Here is a 20,721-nt window from a genome sequence, read left to right as displayed (position 1 = left end):
CAGCTCTGCAGTGTTCCTCGCAAGGGAGGATCTGCTTTACTTCAAGCCAGTGTGATATTTGCCCGGACACCACCAGTCGAAGACCACATCTTTATACAAAATATGTTTTATTTTCTACTTTCCTTCAACACAACACAGTCCTGCACAACTCACAGTGCCTCTAGCCCCAGTCACCCTTCTCCTGGGCCTTCTCTCTCCTCGTTCCTGGGCCACCTCTCCTCTCTCTCCAGGAGCTTCGTCCTACTCCTGCTCCCGACTCCAGCGCTGTGATTGGAGGGAGGCGGCCCCTCTTATCCTCACCCGGATGAGCTCCAGGTGCTCTACCCGACGTCACGTCCTGGTGTGGCGGAAGCATCAGGAGAGCACCCGGAAGCACTCCGGGTGACCCTGGAAGGATCAACGTCCATTGGCGTGGTGGAAGTAAATAAGCCCCGGGCTCCATGAGGCTCGGGGCGCCCCCTGGTGGTGGATACGGGCCTCCACGGACTTGAGCCTCCCTGCTCCCCTTCCATGGCCCTCTTCTGCTCCAGGGTGGTTGCCACCTCTTGGTCCCTCCAGGCATCCCGGCCGGGTCTGACCCCCAGCCATGTACGACACCAGACACTCATTAACCAACAACGGGTGGGTACTGAGGAGCGAAAGCAGACATGGCAGCAGGTGGTCTTATTATGCCTGCACTGAGCAGGAGGTCCGTCATTGACGATTTGAAAAGCACCTTTGGTATGCATTTTCTGCATTTGTGACTGTGAGATGGGGGCAACATTAGCAAACAGCTACAGGACCTTCTGCTGAACAGAAGTGGGACAATGAGACCGTGAGAGGGGTGGGAGTGGTAGGGGGCATCACAGCTGTGGGCTTGGCCAGTCTTGGGGGCTATGTAAGTGGCATAAGACCGCCAAGACAGGCTCAAAATGATTGAGTTGTTATTTCCTTTAAAAAAAAAACCTGCAGGCGGTCAGACACGGGTCGGATCATTCGTGAGTCATTTTTTAAACAAAGCGTGAGGCCTCCATCCATCGCACAATGAGGGTCAAAAGGTAAAATTCCAAGGAAGTGCAATGTTTAAAATGCCTGAGCTGAAATTTCTGTGTCAGGTTTTTTACGCACGTGTGTTGTGCCCCACGGATCAGATGGGGTGCTCTGGAGAAAACTCAGAAACCGGGGAAAATATCCGGCCAAGGTTTATGGGACTTTATTGTACCAAATCAGTGGGTGAAAAGAGAGGCTCCAGAAATAAAACAAAGTGAATGATCTAATGTAGAAATTTTTTTAATGTAATGGAAGGATATGGAGTGGGTGGGCTGGGTCCACTGCACTGTTCATTTCATTTTTAATTGGCTTGTTCTTCTCATTCTCGTACCTCATCAAAGAGCAATTGATCAGGAAAAAGTGAAGCTCTTGACAGACGTGGTCCACACAAACGGTGGCTCCCTGTGCCGGCACTTCACTTCAGCTCACTCGCCAGGCGCAACGCTCTACAGGGGAGAAGGAAACCGAGTTCATTGGATGCTCTGTGGTCTGCTGTCGTTTTCCATTTCTGACTTGTGTGTGCTCACACTTTTCTTCAGAACATTAGAACAATCTGGACGTGAACAAGCCATTCAGCCCAGTAAAGCTCACCGGCCCTGTGCACGGAATTCTTCCAAAAAACATCAAGTCGAGATCTGAAAGTCCCTAATGCCCTCCTGTCTACCACACTACTAGGTCACTTATTCCATGTGTCCGTGCTTCTAATGTTTGTGTGAAATTACACCTTCACAAGTTTCCAACTGTGTCACCGTTTTCTCGATGAACTCATTTTAAAGTCACCGTCTCGATCCACTGCACTGATTCCCTTCATAATTTTAAACACTTCAGTCGGGTCTCCTCTTCATCTCTCTAAAACCTCCGCTCTTTTAATTTTCTCTCATAACTCATCCCCTGTAGCCCTTAATCAGCCTGGTCGCTCTTCTCTGGACCTTCTCTAGTGCTGCTATGTCTTTATGGAGACCCAAACTGCACACAGGACTCCAGATGAGGCCTCACCAGTGTGTTATAAAGCTGGAGCAGAACCTCTTGTGACTTGTACTCCTCACGTCAAGGCGCTATATAACCTGACATTCTGTAGGCCGCCTTAATGGCTTCTGAACACTGTCTGGCAGTTGATAGTCCACTATGACTCCTAAATCCTTCTCATGAGGCGTACTTTCAATTTCTTCTCATTTTAAAGTCACCGTCTCAATCCACTGCACTGATTTCCTTCATCATTTTAAACACTTCAGTCAGGTCTCCTCTTCATCTTCTTTTCTTAAACTGAAAATACCGTATTTACCCGTGTACCACGTGCACATTTTTTCCCAAAAATTAGCATTAGAAAATCAGGTGTGCGTTATACACGAGGACATTTTTTTCTGTAATGTTTACTTCTTCTGCTTGGGCTCTCTCTCTCTCTCTCTCGCTTGTGCGTGCTCTCTCTCTCTCTCTTGCTCGTTCGCTCGTGTGTGCTCTCTCTCTCTCTCGCTTGCTCGCTCGCGCTCTCTCTCACGCGCTCGCTCGCTCGTGTGTGCTCTCCCTCTCTCTTGCTCGTTCGCTCACGCTCTCTCTCTCTCACGCGCGCTCTCTCTCTCTCGCTCGCTCGCTCGTGTGTGCTCTCCCTCTCTCTCTCTCGCTCGTGTGTGCTCTCCCTCTCTCTCTCTCTCACACGCGCGCTCTCTCTCTCGCTCGCTCGCTCGTGTGTGCTCTCCCTCCCTCTCTCTCTCTCACACGCGCGCTCTCTCTCTCTCGCTCGCTCGCTCGTGTGTGCTCTCCCTCTCTCTCTCTCACTCGCGCTCTCTCTCTTGCTTGTTTGCTCGTGCGTACTCTCCCTCCCTTCTCTCGCTCGCTCGCTCTTTCGTCATGCAACAAAAACAGAAGGACATTTTGCGGAAAACGTGCCCTAAACTCTTCCTATACAATCACAACGTGCGTCATACACAGGGAAAATTTTTTTCGTGATTTTCTTTGTAAAAATTAGGGTGCGTGTCTTACACAAGGGCGCGTGGTACACACGTAAATACGGTACTCAAGTCTGTGAATCTTTCCTCACAACTCATCCCCTGACCGACAGCCTGTTGTGTATTCAAACCTAACATTTGTACTTCCTATGTAATTATTTTACATTTACTGACATTAAATTTCATCGTCCACAAATCTGCCCAACCCTGTCTGCTGTCCTAGTGCCCCTGTGATGACTCAACGGATTCTCGATTACCTGCCAATCCCCCTATCTTGGTGTCATCTGCAAACTTATCCAGCTTGTTACTTATATTCATATCTAAGTCATTTATTTATATATCTTCTATATGAACGTCTACGCGTGGAAGTGTGTGTGTCTGTTCTCATACGCATTACAATTCACATTGCAGTTATTAATCTTATACGCCTTACTCGTCTGTTTTTTCCTTTGCAGCTTCTTTTTTAACTCTTTATTAACCCACTGCAGAGTTTTTTTTTTAAATTTCCTATTACCGTATATACTCGCGTATAAGTTGGATCTTGAAACCCGAAAAATCAATCATAAAATCAGACCCCGACTTATATGCCCGTTCAAAAATGAAACACATTTTTTTTTTTACATCAGTTTCTCAGATGCATTGAATTTTGTTGCAGCAGCTCAGTTACCAATTTCTTTCGCCACTTCAGCAACTTTTAATTTAAAACCAGCTTCATATTTTCTTCTGATCAAACGCTCCATCGTAGATAAGGGATACTGTTACGATAAAGGTGTACGAGGGTGTGAGATACAAAAAAACACAAATCAGCACAAACGTCACTTCGGGATAGTTCAGTATACCATGTGGTCACGTAGGCACAATACACGGTGTACTCAGTGATGACTCTCACAGGTGGGCGAGGGCATATCGTAATCTCTTAGACCAATAGCGGGAGTGTTCTGCATTCGACTTAAACGACTGACATTATAAAATACCACAAATTATACAGTAAAATCAAGTCCCGACTTGAGAAGTTATCCGCGGTGTACATACGGTATTTCCAAATTTAGGCACGTACCTAGCCTTCATTATATGTCAAACATCTTTAAACCTGTCCCACTGCTCCTCTGCTGTCTCCACACTTAACAGCTCATCCCAGTCCATCCTCCTTAGACTTTGCCGCATCCGCTCAAAATTTGCCCTACCAAGTAACTCGGGATTAATAAAGTATCTATCTATCTATCTATCTATCTATCTATCTATCTATCTATCTATCTATCTATCTATCTATCTATCTATCTATCTATCTATCTATCTATCTATCTATCTATCTATCTATCTATCTATCTATCTATCTATCTATCTATCTATCTATCTAACAGTTGTAGTCTTTGCGTCGTCGCTCTTCTATTACATTATGGTCATGTGACCCTAGTGGTCCAATTCCCCCCCACCTCAATTCTGTCCCGATTATTACAGAATTCTCAATCCAGACCGACGTCTAGAAACTCCTGCTCTTGTGCTCCACCATTTGCTGCTGCTCCTGGTTCTTGGAGGAATTCACGACGCCGTTTTACACTCCGTCAGGAGTCGCACATTTGCTCCAAAATAAAGCATTCCGGTGATGGAGCTCGTTAAGTTCAAAGTTTATTGTCATGCGCACAGGAAAGAAACACGTTACCCTGTACAATGAAATTCTTTCTTTGTTGTCCACACCAAATGCCAATGGTTAACAAACCAACGTATAGAGATAAACATAAATAACAAGTAACAAAGGCAGCATAAAGTATAAAAACAGAATAGGAGTATAAAGTGTAATGTGCAGGTAGGTGTGTGATGGACGAGTCCAATCCAGTTGTGTGAGGTCGACAGAATGAGGGTGGACCACAGTTATAAACTCCAGTCAGTTATTTAGGAGTCTAATGGCCTCGGGGAAGAAAGAGTTCTTTGGCCTGGAAGTCCTGCATTTCAAACTTCAGTACCTCCTGCCTGAGGGTAGACGTGTGAACAGTTCATGTTGGGGATCCCTGAGGATCGAGGGGTGGGTGGAGTCCCTGAGGATCGAGGCAGTTCTCCTGTGGACTCTGCAGTTGTAGATGCTCTAGAGTGGATCTTCTCAGCAGGCGTTTGTGGTCCATAGCAGTAGTGTTGCCGTACCACACGGTGATGCAGCTGGTCAAGATGATCTCAACAATGCAGCTGTAGAAGTTGCCGGCGATCTTAGTCGACATACCAGACTTCCTCAGTTTGCGTCTTTTACGCTTTGGAGAGTTCATTTCCCACCACACTGCGATCCTGGAGGTTTTCATTCCAGCCGCTTTCTTAATTTGGAAAGAATGGAACAGACTTTTTGGCCTTAACTTGAACTGATTTGCTTTTTCTGGATTGGAAACCCTAGAAATTGTTTTCTTTTTTTTCTTAACCAGCGCCAGGGCAATATTTCAGTTTTCTGCTCGTGGAGAATTTTCTTTTTTAATATGAGCCAAATTATTGTGTGCACTGATGATGTGTGCCTGATGTGCCAATTACAAAGTACATACCTGCAGAAATGAGCTGCCAAATTAAGACCACTCTTGAGGATCACTTGACATCTTGAATGTGGGGTACGAGTTAACTCGTATGTCGTTGAGTTGGTGGTTGAAGGAAGTCACGTTTAAGGGGCATCAGTGTTTAATTCTTTAGTGGCACTATAGACCTCCGTTGAATGTATGCCAGTGCCTGCTCTGATTTAAAATGGCTACTCCTTATCAACGTTAGTGATGGGTACTCAAGGATGGACTGGGATCAGAAACCTATCCAGACTGGTACACCACAATTGGCCACATGTGGTGAGACTATGCGTCTGTGCCATCCAGATGCCCTCAGAAACCTACAGCATTCATCACAAAATCCAGATTAGGAAATTGGCATAATTTCTGGATGGACTGGACTCTTTAGCTGTCCTGGGGAAAAGGTGATTGTCTAACTAAGAGGAGGAATTGGGTGGCATTGGATGCTGCTGCCGAGTTTCTGAAGAGTGGGACGGGGGGCTGGAGGAGCTTCAAGAGGTGGCCGGGTCCCCTTGGCAGCTGACAAGAGGGTGAGAGAGGCCATGGGAGCAGCTGGCAGGATGGGGTCCTGACACGATTGCATCTGAGAGAGGCAGTTGTGGTAACCAAAGGAATTGGTAGCTCTGGGTCTGCGGGTACCGCCCGAGGTGGTAGATTGGAGAAATGTGGCGGGCTGCACCTGTAGGATACCCGGGATCCTGATGAGGACCGAAAAAGAGAGTTAAGAAAGAAGAACATGTGTGATTCTATCGGACCTCATTGGATTTGAACCTGTTTATTGGAATGCAGATTGTAAACTTTTTATTGATTTTAGTAGCACACTTTCATGGGTTTGTTTATTTATTGACTTGTTTTAATTGGCACTGCTTGCCCATTTATGAAGGCACTTTAATATGAAGCAACTGTTTTTGACCAGTCAAGTCTCACACTTGTTTACTCCCTCGCCCTGTGGCTCATTCTCAGTTGTGACTATTGATGCAATTGGAAGAGGGCAGTGCCAAGGCTGTGGGCACACAGGGCATCACAGAGAGCACAGGCTGTGTCTTCTGATTACCTTAACATTGGCTAAGCCTAGTCCTGCTCTCGGTGTCCCCTGAACCGTACCTACCAGGGGTTTGCTACCCTGAAAGGGTCTTACCCCAAGTACCCTAAAAAATGCCCAGAGCTGACTCCGGCCAGGATCATAGACCACCATCTGTGCCCACTTCACCAACCTCTGTAAGGACTGAACCTGAATGAGCACACCTAGTGATAGGATGGAACTTCTTACAGACCCCCTTCACTTTATTCACATTTTGTTACATTGAAGTCGTGTGCTACAATCATTGAAATTCATTTTTTCCCTCATCATGCAGCACTCAATTCTCCATAATAAGAATAAAAACTTAAAAAGTGAACTATCCCATTGGCACAAGTTTTCAGGCTCTCTGCCAGGACACTTGACATTTGGCTCAGAGGCATCCCATTCTTATTGGTCATCGTTAAGATGTTTCTACACCGTATTTAGGGGTCCACCTGTCCTCAGCTCAGATGGTGGTCATGATGAGGAAAGGCACACAGCTGACCATCTGAGCAAGAACCAAGACATGAGGACGAAGAAGCTACCTGCAGAGACGAGACGGGATGGAGTCGAGGCAAAGATGGGAGCCCACTTGGGAGTTTACAAAAAGGCGCCTTAAGGACCATACTGTATAATCATCACTTTATTAATAATATGCTGTATATAGCATAGATGTCAGATATTGTTTCCTTTAGCTTCTGTAAAGTTTTAATTCCTCTTTGTGGACAAATAAAATGTATACACCTTTTATATAGTGCCTTTATCTATCTATCTGTATTATTATATAGTGCCTTTCACATCTATCTGTCTATATTATTATATAGTGCCTTTCACATAAATGTAAAGAATTATTATCTATCTATATCTATTATTATATAGTGCCTTTCACATAAATGTAAAGAATTATTATTATCTATATCTATTATTATATAGTGCCTTTCCACATCTATCTATCTGTCTATATCTATTATTATATAGTGCCTTTCACATCTATCTATCTATCTATCTATCTATCTATCTATCTATCTATCTATTATATAGTGCCTTTCCTATCTATCTATCTATCTAGAGTGCCTTATCTATCAATTATTATATAGTGCCTCTGAGATATATCTATCTGTCTATTATTATTATATAGTGCCTTTCATATTTATCTATTATATAGTGCCTTATCTATCTATCTATCTATCTATCTATCTATCTATCTATCTATCTATCTATCTATCTATCTATCTATCTATCTATCTATCTAGAGTGCCTTATCTATCAATTATTATATAGTGCCTCTGAGATCTATCTATCTGTCTATTATTATTATATAGTGCCTTTCAGATTTATCTATTATATAGTGCTCTATCTATCTATCTATCTATCTATCTATCTATCTATCTATCTATCTATCTATCTATCTATCTATCTATAATTATATAGTGCCTCTCAGATCTACCTGTCTAACTATTATTATATAGTGCCTCACAGATCTATCTATCTATTTATTATTATATAGTGCCTCTCAGATCTATCTATTATTATTATATAGTGCCTTTCAGATCTATCTATTATATAGTGCCTTATCTATCTATTATTATATAGTGCCGCTCAGATCTATCTATCTGTCTGTCTATTATTATATGGTGCCTTTCAAATCTATCTATTATTATATAGTGCCTTTCAGATCTATCTAGCTATCTATTATTATATAGTGCCTCTCAGATCAATCTATCTATTATTATTATATAGTGCCTTTCAGATCTATCTATTATATAGTGCCTTATCTATTATTATATAGTGCCTCTCAGATCTATCTATCTGTCTGTCTATCTGTCTGTCTATTATTATATAGTGCCTTTCCCATCGATCCATTATAAAGTGCCTTTTACATTCTCTCTATCTAAATAGACTTTTACATAACTCCCACACTAAACATAATGGCAGCTGAAATCCAAACAAGCGTAACAATTGAAACACGAGTACAATGAACACAGAACAGTACAAAAATGGAAATCACGCATTCCTAAACCCTGAAATATGACAGCAGGCTTTTAGCGCCTCCTTTCCTGCCAATGTCCTCCTGGTTTCCATGTTTTATTCCAAAGTCAATGAACTCCGTGCTCAAGCTTCCTGTGCTGATTGCTCACTGGCGTTGAGCCAGCCGTGCCACGGCCACTCACACAACTCAGCCAAATGCGTGCAGACCCGGCCTGAACAGGAGGTGGCAGGCACAAGTGCTGAGACCCCCAAATGGCTGGGGAGCTCCCAGCATTTTAAAGTAGAGAAAGGCACTATATAATAGATAGACATGGCACCATATAAAATAGATAAAAGGCACCACATTGATGATAGGTTATACTGTTATTTGTCGGCAAGGGGAAATTTCAGTTTACAGAAAATCAAAAAAATGCACACTGGATATGCCAATCAGCTACAACACTAAGACCACTGACAGGTGACGTGAATAACATGGATTATCTCATTATGAGGGGTGGGATATGTTGGGCCACCAGTGAACCGTCAGTTCTTGAAGGTGATGTATGAAGCGGGACCACTGGGCAAGTGTAAGGAGCTGAGTGACTCTGACACGGGCCACATTGAGCGGGCTCCTAAGATGTCAGCTCTATTTCCGGTATGCAGTGGTCCAAGGAAGGGCAACCAATGAACCAGCGGCAGGGTCATGGGTACCCAAGGCTCATTTGATGGTCTTATCCCACAGAAGAGCTGTTGGAGCTCAAATTTCTGACAGAGTGCCCCTGCCGACCCCTGCCCACTATGGAAAGTGCCCACAATGGATATGTGACTATGGGGACAATGGAAGAAGGTGGCCACATCTGATGAATCACGTTTTCTTTTAGCTCATGTGATTGGCCGGGTGGCTGTGCGTCGCTTACCTGGGGAAGAGATGGCAGCAGCATGCATTGTAGGAAGATGGCAAGCCGGCAGAGGCAGAGTGACACTCTGGGCAATGTTGTGCTAGGAAACTGTGAGTCTTAGCATTCACTTGAATGTTACTGTGGAATGTACCACCTCCCTAAAGATTATTGCAGACCACATTCACCCCTTCATGGTAGCGACATACCCTGATAGCGGTGGCCTCTCTCAGCGGGACATTGTGCCCTTCCACCCTGTAAAAAACTTAAGTAATGATTTGAGGAACGTGAGAAAGAGCTCAAAGTGTTGGCTTGGCCTCCAGGTTCTCCGATCAGGCATCCTGAGGGATGTGCCGCTTGGACACCAGGGGGCGCACAACATACCTTTATTAAGCCTAGGAAATGTTTTTCCATTGTTCCCCACTTTATACAGCACGGTCCAGCTAGCACAATAACAACAATGATTTCCTTATTTTTCTGCCATGGTTACAAAAGGGATGGGTATTCGCTTGAGTCTGCTCTGCATCAAGAAAGGACACATGCCAGGGGAGAAAGAGCGGCCCCTGCTGGACACATTTCAAATGGGATTTTTAGGTTGTATTGGATGGCCTTCTTGTTTTGGGCAAATCCTCTCACCTCATCCTCTATCTATCTATCTATCTATCTATCTATCTATCTATCTATCTATCTATCTATCTATCTATCTATCTATCTATCTATTATATAGTGCCTTTCATATCTATCTATATATGTTATAGTGCCTTTCATATCTATCTATCTATCTATCTATCTATCTATCTATCTATCTATCTATCTATCTATCTATCTATCTATCTATCTATCTAGTTTTATGTGAATAAAAAAATTTAATTTTATAAAGATTCTACCAGGCCCTTTTTGTGTCCACCTGGGGTTTTTGACAGGATTTCCCCCTCTTTTGGGCATTTTTGAAAGTGCTTTTGAGACTCTCAGTCATGCCACACTTACCCCACAATAATATCTATTCATGTTTCTCATTTTTATAAAAGATATAAATATTAAGGAACTTTGTTGGGTTTTCTTCATTTTTTATGTTTTTCAATCCTCTCGCTGTTTGTTATGTGTGACTTTATCTGCCTTCGTCCAATTTTTGGGCCTGTGCAGGCCATAAGCCTGCTTTCTGAGTTTGGGGCCAGGCTGGTCAGGTCCTGTTTTGTTTTCTTTCTTGAGACCTGCGCCCATTTTTGAGCTTTGTGAGTGGTGGGATCACGACAGGCCATGACGTAGGGTGCAGTGATAAAGCCACCATGTGTGGGTGTGTGTGTGTGTGTGTATATATGTGTGTCCTGTTGAGCTTGCTGGACTCGTTGACTCAGACTGTACTCCTGCCCCTTTAACCGCCAGCATGCGGACAACAGGAACCTTAAGGGTACCTGAAAGGGTGTCATCTGCTGCTTCCATGTGTGAAGATGGCAGAAGACTCTTCAGATTGAGAGGCATAAGGTTGCTGGTGGTCCTTATGTGTTAGCAGTGGGAACAAGAGGCTCCAGCTGTTACTCGGTGAGGGTGTTGGGACACACAGCACGCTACTGCCAGCCTTGCACGTCCCTTTTGGGATGCTGGCCTCAAGCCTTCTGCTGTGCCCCGCTGACTTATGCAAGTCAAACGCCATTGTGTTTCATGTCTGTTATGAGCTATTTTTGCTGGTCCAAATTAATTAGACGCAGTAAGCAGACCACTAAGTGACCCACAGGCTCCTCTGGCGCTTTCTAGTCCTGCCGTCTGCATCATCTGCTGTCAGTGCTTCACAACTGGCGAGGGTCACTGCAGTTGGAGACGAGACTCGCTGTGCCACATGTGCAGGTCCCCTCTGTCGGGGGTGAGTGGGGGGACACACCCGTCGTGCCCCTGACACCTCACTGCCTGCAACAGAAAGGCTTTGCTGGGAGCACATCCTGCCATTGTGTACTCCGAGGTCAGTAAACTAAGAAACAGCAGAACAAAGAAGGGAAAGGAAAAGGGTGTCGATCACCAGCCGAATCAAACAAGGACGCTCATTTCCCACTAAAAGGACCCAAATGGCAGGGGCTTGGCACATTCACACCCACCTGTAGGGGGCAGCAGCACAGTGAGTCTGTGTCACAGGACTGCTGCCTTCTGCCTTCAGTGGGCATCAGACAAAGAAAATAATTTATATAGCGCCTTTCACTGCACGTTCTATCCCACAGTCTGCAGTTTGTCCCCCCGTCTTTCATCTTCGCTAAATGGAGAGTTTCATAAAGTCTGAGTGGGCGGCCTGAGGGTCTCAGCCAGTCGGCCACACCACATCTTCACTGCCATCTGATTACGTGTCATTACGTGTGACACATGCTGCTGTCTGCTACTCGCCTGCTCCTGTCAAAGGCTGGTAGGTGGTCTCAGCTTAGGGATGCTGGCTGGGTGGGCACACTGACCAAAAAGCTTCATGTCAGTTGAGTCTGAAGCCCTTGAGATGCTTCTCTCCCACCATACTTTATTCCTCAAAAGAGAAGAAACTTAAAGCAAAGCAGCTCGGCTGGAGTCTCTGCTACCATCTGCAATCTGGTGGGCTTGCGGCGATTTGCAGGCACACATGGCAGCAACCCCACCGGCGACTCTTCTGTGCCGAGCTGACAGATGGGCGCTCACATGCTCTGCTTCTAGAACATTCACTAGAACATTCATGTCTCCTTTCAGAAAGTGAGCACACAATGGAGATCACTGGGTACTCTGATGACATTTACAGGAACCACAGATGGCACCTTTAATAATAATTTAATTTGTGTATTATATAGCACCTTTCATCTATCTATCTATCTATCTATCTATCTATCTATCTATCTATCTATCTATCTATCTATCTATCTATCTATCTATCTATCTGTATATTATATAGCACCTTTCATCTATCTATCTATCTATCTATCTATCTATCTATCTATCTATCTATCTATCTATCTATCTATCTATCTATCTATCTATCTGTGTATTATATAGCACCTTTCATCTATCTATCTATCTATCTATCTATCTATCTATCTATCTATCTATCTATCTATCTATCTATCTATCTATCTATCTATCTATCTATCTATCTATCTGTGTATTATGTTGTGCCTTTCATGTATCTATCTATAGATCATATATTACATAGCACCTTTCTTCTATCTATCTATAGATCGTGTAGTATATAGCACCTTTCATCTATCTATCTATCTATCTATTATATAGTGCCTTTCACATTATCTATCTATCTATCTTTTATATTTTCATCTATTTTGGACCAAGTTTATTTTTGTAGAAGTCAAATCATTAGTTCAATGGAGATCATCTGTCTGGGGTTTTAATTGATTGACTGATTTTTTCGTGCCTTCTCTGGGGTCTTTCGGGGACCACTAGATAGCTAATGTGAGTTTTTTAACCCTTGGAATTTTTAGTTGTTTTCAAGGTAGATTTTGTCCTGAGAGGCTTTCATATTTTTTAATGTTCTCCTACAATGCCATTTTGGTTCTTACAGGTGACATCGGATTTGTAGCAGTTTGTCTTGGCAGTCCATCCCATAACCACCCGGGAATACGTGATCCATGATGTCGTCCACGCCACTGTATGAAGATCAAGGTTTACATTCCTGACAAATCCAAGTTGGGATTCAAAATAATGAGCGATTGTTGGAGATGTAACTTTTGCTGGTTAACACTCTTCTTGTAGGCGTTTTGGTTCTTTGACTTTTTATTTTCACGTTCTTGGTTTTGGCGACTGATCAGTCCGATTTTTTGGTAACGACTCCTGCTTGTTTTTCTGGCCACGTTTCAACTCCTGGTCCTTTTAATAACAAGTCTTCACTGCCCATTGCTGAGACAGATTGATGACATTTGCGGACTGGCACATGTCATTGACACTGACCCCTGCTGCCCTTCTTGTCCTTGATGCTGAGAAGGCCTCTGATTGGATGAACGGGCTCTGTCTCAGGTAAGGACTCAAACCTACGAGTTTCCGGTCAGGATTTGTAAATGTGATTCACACACTCCACTCAAATTCTTCTGCTTCTCTCCTGACTAACACGGCCATCTCAAATCTATTCCCTTATCTATTAAAGGAGCCAGACAAGGTTGTCCTCTTTCTCCCTTACTTTTTAATATTTCCCTGGAACCCTTAGCTGCGGATATCCAAAAATCTGCAAGAATTTCCCCAATTACTGTGCACAGAACAACTCAGAAAATTTCTTCTCACCCTGGTGATGTTTCTCTTTACTTAGGAAACGTTTCCTCTGATCCTCCAGACGTTTAAGTCCTTGTTTCCCTCTCACGAGGCCTTGTCTGGCTGCAAGGTGAACTGACATAAATCTTCGCTCTTTCTTTTTCACAAATCTACACCGGCCGACTCTTTTGCTTTGCATCCTCCCCCACCATAATCTATCATCTATGGGGGAGGAGCGACAGCTTTCGATTCGACAAATGTTTTGATCTCCAGTTTTCAATGGATCTCGATGTTTTAGGGTCCCCTGATACCAAAAATATCGATATCTCAGTGATGGGTTCGTGTCCAGAGCTAGAATGAGTGGACAGAAAAATCCCAAACTCAAATCGTAAGCCTGTTATGATATTTCGATGTGCTAATTAGTCTTTGAGCCAAATCGTGTGAGAGAAAGAGGAACTCTAGAGGAACACTCAAATATCGTAATTCTGCAATTAATCTTAATGACCCATTTTTTGATCTGAAACATCAGCATCAGAGTGGTAAATACTGACTGAAATGTTCTAGAATAGTTTGGGTAACTTGGTTCCTTGGGTGCAAAACCTACCGACGCTCATGTCCGAATTTTTGTTTTTCGGATATTGACGTCCCTTCCTTGACTTGAGTCATTCCTTCCAATAATTTTGCCCATGTTTTGAGGAGTGCAGTGGATTCTTCATCCTCCTGGGCTGCTCTTGCCCTCTCTTTTCGTGCTAGACTGGTAACTGTTAAAGCGAAACTCCTTCCCAGAATTCATTTTATCTGTTCAGTGCTCACCGGCTTCACAAATGTGGAGCATTTCTATGGAATAATGAGAAGCCTACTAAACTGGTCGAAGATAAAAGAAACGGTGGGACAGCTTTTTCGGGATCTTTGTTGTGATGGCAAAATAGGAATGAGGCCTCCAAAACTAAGCCAAGAAGCAAACCAGGAGCTCCACTGGCCAGAACGGAAGAGGCTCACCCAGTCCAGCAAGGTGCATTTCCAGTGGACGGTGGCACTCCGGTGTTCTGACGACTTCCCAGTTATGAAGAAAATGGCTTCTCTGGTTGAGGTGGCGACACACTTGAACCAGAAAGGCGATGCCGGGCCTTTGGATGACTATGTGGTGCGTTTTGCGTTTCATCTCCTGAGCGAATACAAAATGGCTACCACAATTTTCCAAGATGACGATGAACGAAGAAGAACATTCTGGAACATTCTCACATCTTGACTGGCGTGCAGAATCCTCAGATTTGAACCCCTTTGAAAATCGATGGGACTCTTTGGAGCAACGAGTGACACAACGGCGAAGCCATCCGACCCTTCTGGCCATGTCATGTGCTGTTAGATAAGAGTTAGGCCTGGGCTGACTCATTTTTGGACCGGTGAGCTTAATATGTCAAAATGAACAAAAATAAAACGTAAAATACACAAATACATAACACCGGCGTTCGTATTCAAGTCAGGTAATGTGTCACTGACCACAGACTGGACTTTCTGGATTCCGTCATCTTATTAATATTAATCCCCATTTACACATAAATTGATCATTTCTGGGCTGCTATGTGTCACACTGACTTCCTTGTCCCCCCTCACGAGTATCAAATGGCCCTTAAACCTGATGGTGACAAAGGAAGTCCTCAGAAGCTCCAGTAATGGCGCCTGGCAGGTGCCAGTGTGGCTTCTCCTAATCTGCCTGTTTAATACTCAGGCCACCCTCTAAAGGTAGAAGGGAGCACTGCAGTGGGCGGAGCCTGGAATAAGGAATGAAGAGTAGGAGCCAATCGTAGCATTCGAAATGCCATCTCCACTGTGAATCCGGTGAGTATCCAGCCTCCTCCCCCAAGGCCTGGTTTTGATTGCATGCGGAGCTCCTGTGCCAAGTGGACTGGTGAGAGCGCTGCGGGGCAAGTTTCTTCAATGTGGCGCACAGCGAGTGTAATTATATTCTAATTATAGTCATATATATAATTATGCCATGCAGAGAGCACATTCATTATCAGAGTGCCACTCTCTTGCTCTGGGGGGTGTCCAACATGTGTAAGGTATGACAGTGAGGAGCCACTAGAGGGCACTGCCCAGTGATTTTTATCCAAAGTACTTGATAGAAGAAAATGCGGGAGGGGGGGTTTGAAAAAAAAAAGTAATTTTTCAATTCTTTATCAATAGGTGGTAGCGGGGAGGCACTGCTCAAGTGTAGGCTTTGGTAGATCAGGGGCTCAGTGGTGCAGAGCAGAAGTATAGTGGTCTCAGAAGGTATTGAGACCCCTTCACATTTTGCACACTTCGTTGGGTTGTACGTTTATTTTGAAATGAGTACATTTTATATCTTGTGAAAGAAGGAGTCTCAACACACTGTGACGAGCGGCCAGGTCTCATGCCCGGCCAGGACGCCCCTGCTGCTTATGTTCCGGGGGAGCAACCATGGTCAGCTCAATACCTCCCCCGGGACGCTCGGTGGCAGCCTCCCTGGCGGTCGGTGATTCCCCAACCTCCCGCCGGGCTCCATGGGACATGGAGTCCTCCACAGCCTGGTTGGGACTTGGGGGGGGCTGTCTGGATTCAACAGCCGGGCTGGACGAGTCTTTAGCCCCACCCGGAAGTGCAATTGGGACCAGGTGGTCAAACACCTGGAACACTTGGGCTATAAAAGGGGCCAGCCACCAACACTCGAGAGCCAGAGTCGGGAGGAGGAGGACTAAGCTTGAGGAGGAGTGGTGGTAAAGGAGAAAACTGTGCTGTGGGCCTTTTGTGGTGTTTGGGACTGTGTATTGCCTGTGGGTCAAGGGGAAAACGTGTGCCCACGGGTGAAGAAAAATAAAGTCTTTTTTGTTTTATATGTGCCTCCATGTCCATCTGTGTCGGGTCAGGCGCCTATATAGCGCCTTTGTTACAACACGAAAAAGGTTTGGGGCAGTCACCTTTATATTGTCCTTTGTTGCAAATGGGTACTCAAATGAAGGTATCAGTGCTCTCTTTGAGTTCCAAGACTGAACTGATTCAGCTTAGAGAAGATGACGGCTTTATAAGCTGAAACCAGAAGTGATGTCAGTCTGGGTGCCGGAACCGGAAATGACGTTGTTGACGTTGGTTCATATTTGGCCTGCAGAGATAACAGAGGTAGGTTTAGTGCCCCCCCCCCCCTAAGGCCTGGCGGGTAATTACCGCCACTTGGTCATCTCAGCTCCCTCCTAAAATTCCCTTGTGAATTTCCCATTGGGATTAATAAAGTATCTATCTATCTATCTATCTATCTATCTATCTATCTATCTATCTATCTATCTATCTATCTATCTATCTATCTATCTATCTATCTATCTATCTATCTAGTCATATGTGTGTGACAATATATATATAATTTTTTTTTTTGTTAATCCCCAAGGGTAATTATCTTTTCACAAGATTTTTGGGAGTCAGAGCTTAGGGTCTGCCCTTACACAGCACTCCTGGAGCAATTTTCAGTTTAAGGGGCTCAACGGAGTAGTATCCCTGCTGGCAGTAATGGGATTCGGAACGGCAGCCTTCTAGATACCAGCTCAGATCCTTAGCCATTTTTGCCCATCTGCCAACACTCGATAACCCAAAATGACAAATTGAAAACATGCTTTCAGAAAGGTTAGAAATGTATTAAAAATAAAAAAAGTGAAATCTCTCATTCCTAGAAGTAGTCAGACCCTTCATTTGGTTCTTTTTAGAAGCCCCTTTGGCTGCAATTCCAGCCTGCAGTCTTCCCAACCCAGTCACTACGAGCTTGGCAGACCTGGATGGTTTTTTCCCACTCTTCCTGGTGTTAGTTTACTGGTTTGAACTGGTTTTAAAATATTTGTTATTTATTTATTTGCATGTTTCCATGACGTCACTTTATTTTTATGAATTGCTATTTTATGTCAAGAGGTCACGAATGAAGTGACGTCAGCAGTCATGGCATATCAAAGCCTGCTTCACCTGATTGTCTGAAATTCCGGTTTTCTCCAACAAAAACAAAACAAAATTTGACGGTTTGCCTCTGATGGTTTTCCTGATCTCTTTCTTTGGTTCGGGTGCCATTTTGAGTTTCCTTGCTTTGACTTCTTGTCTTCCTGGTGACAAACTTCACTTTACTTCAGCTCTCGTTCATCTCCTGGTGTTTCCATTTGCCCTCATGACATTCCAGGAAACGGCCCTGCCACTCAAGGTCGGACACACAGTCTCCGTCTCTTTTGGGGTGGGTAAGGCTGGCATGGCTGCCAAGCAGTGGTGAAATCACAATGAATGACTCAAATGCGCCCCCATGAGGCCAAAGAAGGTACTGCAGCAGCTCACCACACAGTCCTGATGATTCAACTTCCAACTTGTGTTCCCATCATGCACTCAGTGTGACAGTCAACTTGGTGACCTTTGTCAGTGGGCGTCTGCCACTCCTTGGCCCCCCCGACACTTTGCTGATTTTTCCCTCAGGAAGCATCTGCTCGAGTCACACGAGGACTGGCGGAGCAGGAAATAAAAGAAAATGAAAAAAGATGAATGGAATAAAGGAGGGCGGCATCGAGTCGCTGTGTGGACTGCACTGTGCTTAGGGAGCAGTTGATGCTTTTGATATAGCGCCTTGCACGGGGGGGGCTACACCCCAATGGGTCAGTGGCCTCTAAGGAGCCCTAAAGTCCAAGACAGCCATTGTGACAGAAGGTAAAGGCAGTAACAAGACAGTGCTGTGAAAAAGTATTTGCCCCCTACTTAATATTAGAGTAGATATACTTTATTAACCCCCAAGGGGAAATTCAAGCACACCGTAGCAAAATAAAAACCATAAAAATACAGAAATTGACTCAAAGTACAATATAAGACATTAATACAAAAATATTATTCTAAAACATAACCAGTAACTTGAGGTGTGTCCCATTTCTTTAGGGTTTCTGGCTGGTAGGGTGAAGGAGGGGACGGTGGGAGGTAACTCTGAAGTGCCAAAATGGTGTCAGGCAGAGGGGGCCTTCTTATTGGACCATGGAGGGAATGAGCCTGTGGCTAAATGTGCTGCAAAGAGAGCACCCCCTGGAGGGGATGGGCACAATTTGATTTTTGCCCACTGTCCTCTTTGGCAGAACACCCTCCAGAGCGTCTGTCCCTGTGACAGAGTTGGCTTTACTGACAGCCGTTTTGCGTCACCTACTAACCTGTGTGACCCCCAGAGCAAGATACTCGACCTGCCTGTGCTGCCACTGGAAAACCAAAAGAAATGGAACCAACTGTACCATAAATGGTGTAAGTCGCCTTGGATAAGGGCATCAGCCTAATAAGTAAATGTATGCCAATCGCTACCCGTAAATGCGCTTTCTGAAAAGTAATCTAAGAATAAAAATGAGTTTTTCTAGTGATAAAGTAGACATTGGTGGTTTTGTTGGGTACGTTTACATTCATTTGTTTAGATGCTTTTATCCAAAGTGACTTACAAATGAGGAGAGCATAATCGAGTAAACATCAGTCTAGGGACAGTTAGGGGACACTTGTGACAGGGCAAGGGGACAAAGCTGATAAGAGCTCAGAACAAAATATAAGCTAGTTGAGGAAGCAAGAAAAGGATACGACCAGAGAGGAGCATACGAGGTTATTGATGTGGACGTTCAGAAAACATTTGATGAGGTGCCACCTGAGAGGGTGGGCATCAAACTAAAAGAGCTGGGAGTTTAGGGTGTGACATGGGTGAAGAATTGTCTCAGACACAGGAAGTGCAGGGTGATGGTGTGAGGAACCTCATCAGAGTTGGGTGAAGTTAAGAGTGGTGACCAGCAGGGGGCAGTGATGGGGGCCGCTGCTATTTTAATATTCATTAATGATTTAGATATAAAGAACAAGCTGGTTAAGTTTGCAGATGATACCAAGATAGGGGGAATCAGCAGATGATCAAGAATCTGTTGAGTCATCACAGGGGGGGCTTGGACAGCAGACAAACCTGAGCAGATAAAATTTAATGTCAGTGAATGTGAAGTATTACACATAGGAAGTCAAAATGTGAGGTTTGAATACACAATGGGAGGTCGGAAAATCGAGAGTCCACCTTAGGAGAAGGAATTAGGAGTCATAGTGGACTCAAAGGAATACAACAGTCATAAAAGCAAAGATGACATGAATAATACAGAATACAAACTAATAACACATTAAACAACACATTACTGATAAAAACATTAGAGGCAAAGTTATGAATGAGAATAAGAACCATAACTACCAAAAAAAAATACATGAACAAATAACACAATTTGTGAATGCTATAATTTTCATTTCGGTATCGATACGAGCTCTTCATCCTCAATATCAGAACCAACATAGTTCAGAAGCAAATAACGGATACCCCCCCCCCCCCCCCCATCATCAGGACAGAGGCGTCGTTCCCCAAGCCCACATGCACGCGCGCCCAGCTTCTCTGTCCCACAATCACGCGCCTCTCTCTGTAAATTTATACGATGGAACTCCTCTTTGGACTGTTCGGCAAGTTTACACTAATATATGTTCGAAGACAGGGGAGAATAGGGTCCCCCTTGGAGTTCGGATCGCACCCAGCCAGTCTGGTTTATATTTAATGCGTGAAGCCGGCGCGCAGACGGCACTGCAACGCGCACGCGCGATGAGCAACCCGATCCCATTTCTACTCGTTGCGCCCCGCGCTGATATTCTCTTAATCAATAGGTGACAGTGTTTGGTTAAGGGCGCTTAGCTAATAATGTCACAGCAGAAGACGTGGGACTCAGCTCGTGGATGAAGAGTTGTGCCTACTATTGCTGACTTTAAGAGGAAGAAGAGGAGAAGGTGGAGAGTCAGACCCATTGACCAAAAGCGGTGAAGGAAGGGTGAGTGTAATGTTATCGTAGAGTGGTGGACCTACACGAGGACCAGACGCATTTCAAATGTTTTCGCACATCTTCCTTGCCTTTTTGATGACCTGCTCCGTTATTTGCCGCCCATTTCTTTATTATTCTAGAACCCACATAAGCAGCCAATCTTTAAAACTCATCGTTTGGGATACACAGCCGGTGCGTTCGCAGCGCTGCATAGTCCGAAAAAATGTCAGTGCGCTACGCAAAGTGAAAACGTCCGCTTGCGTGGGGCGTGTCTCC

This window comes from Erpetoichthys calabaricus, chromosome 16 (assembly GCF_900747795.2).
Source record: "Erpetoichthys calabaricus chromosome 16, fErpCal1.3, whole genome shotgun sequence".
Classification (NCBI taxonomy): domain Eukaryota; kingdom Metazoa; phylum Chordata; class Cladistia; order Polypteriformes; family Polypteridae; genus Erpetoichthys; species Erpetoichthys calabaricus.
This window is presented reverse-complemented; position numbering follows the sequence as displayed.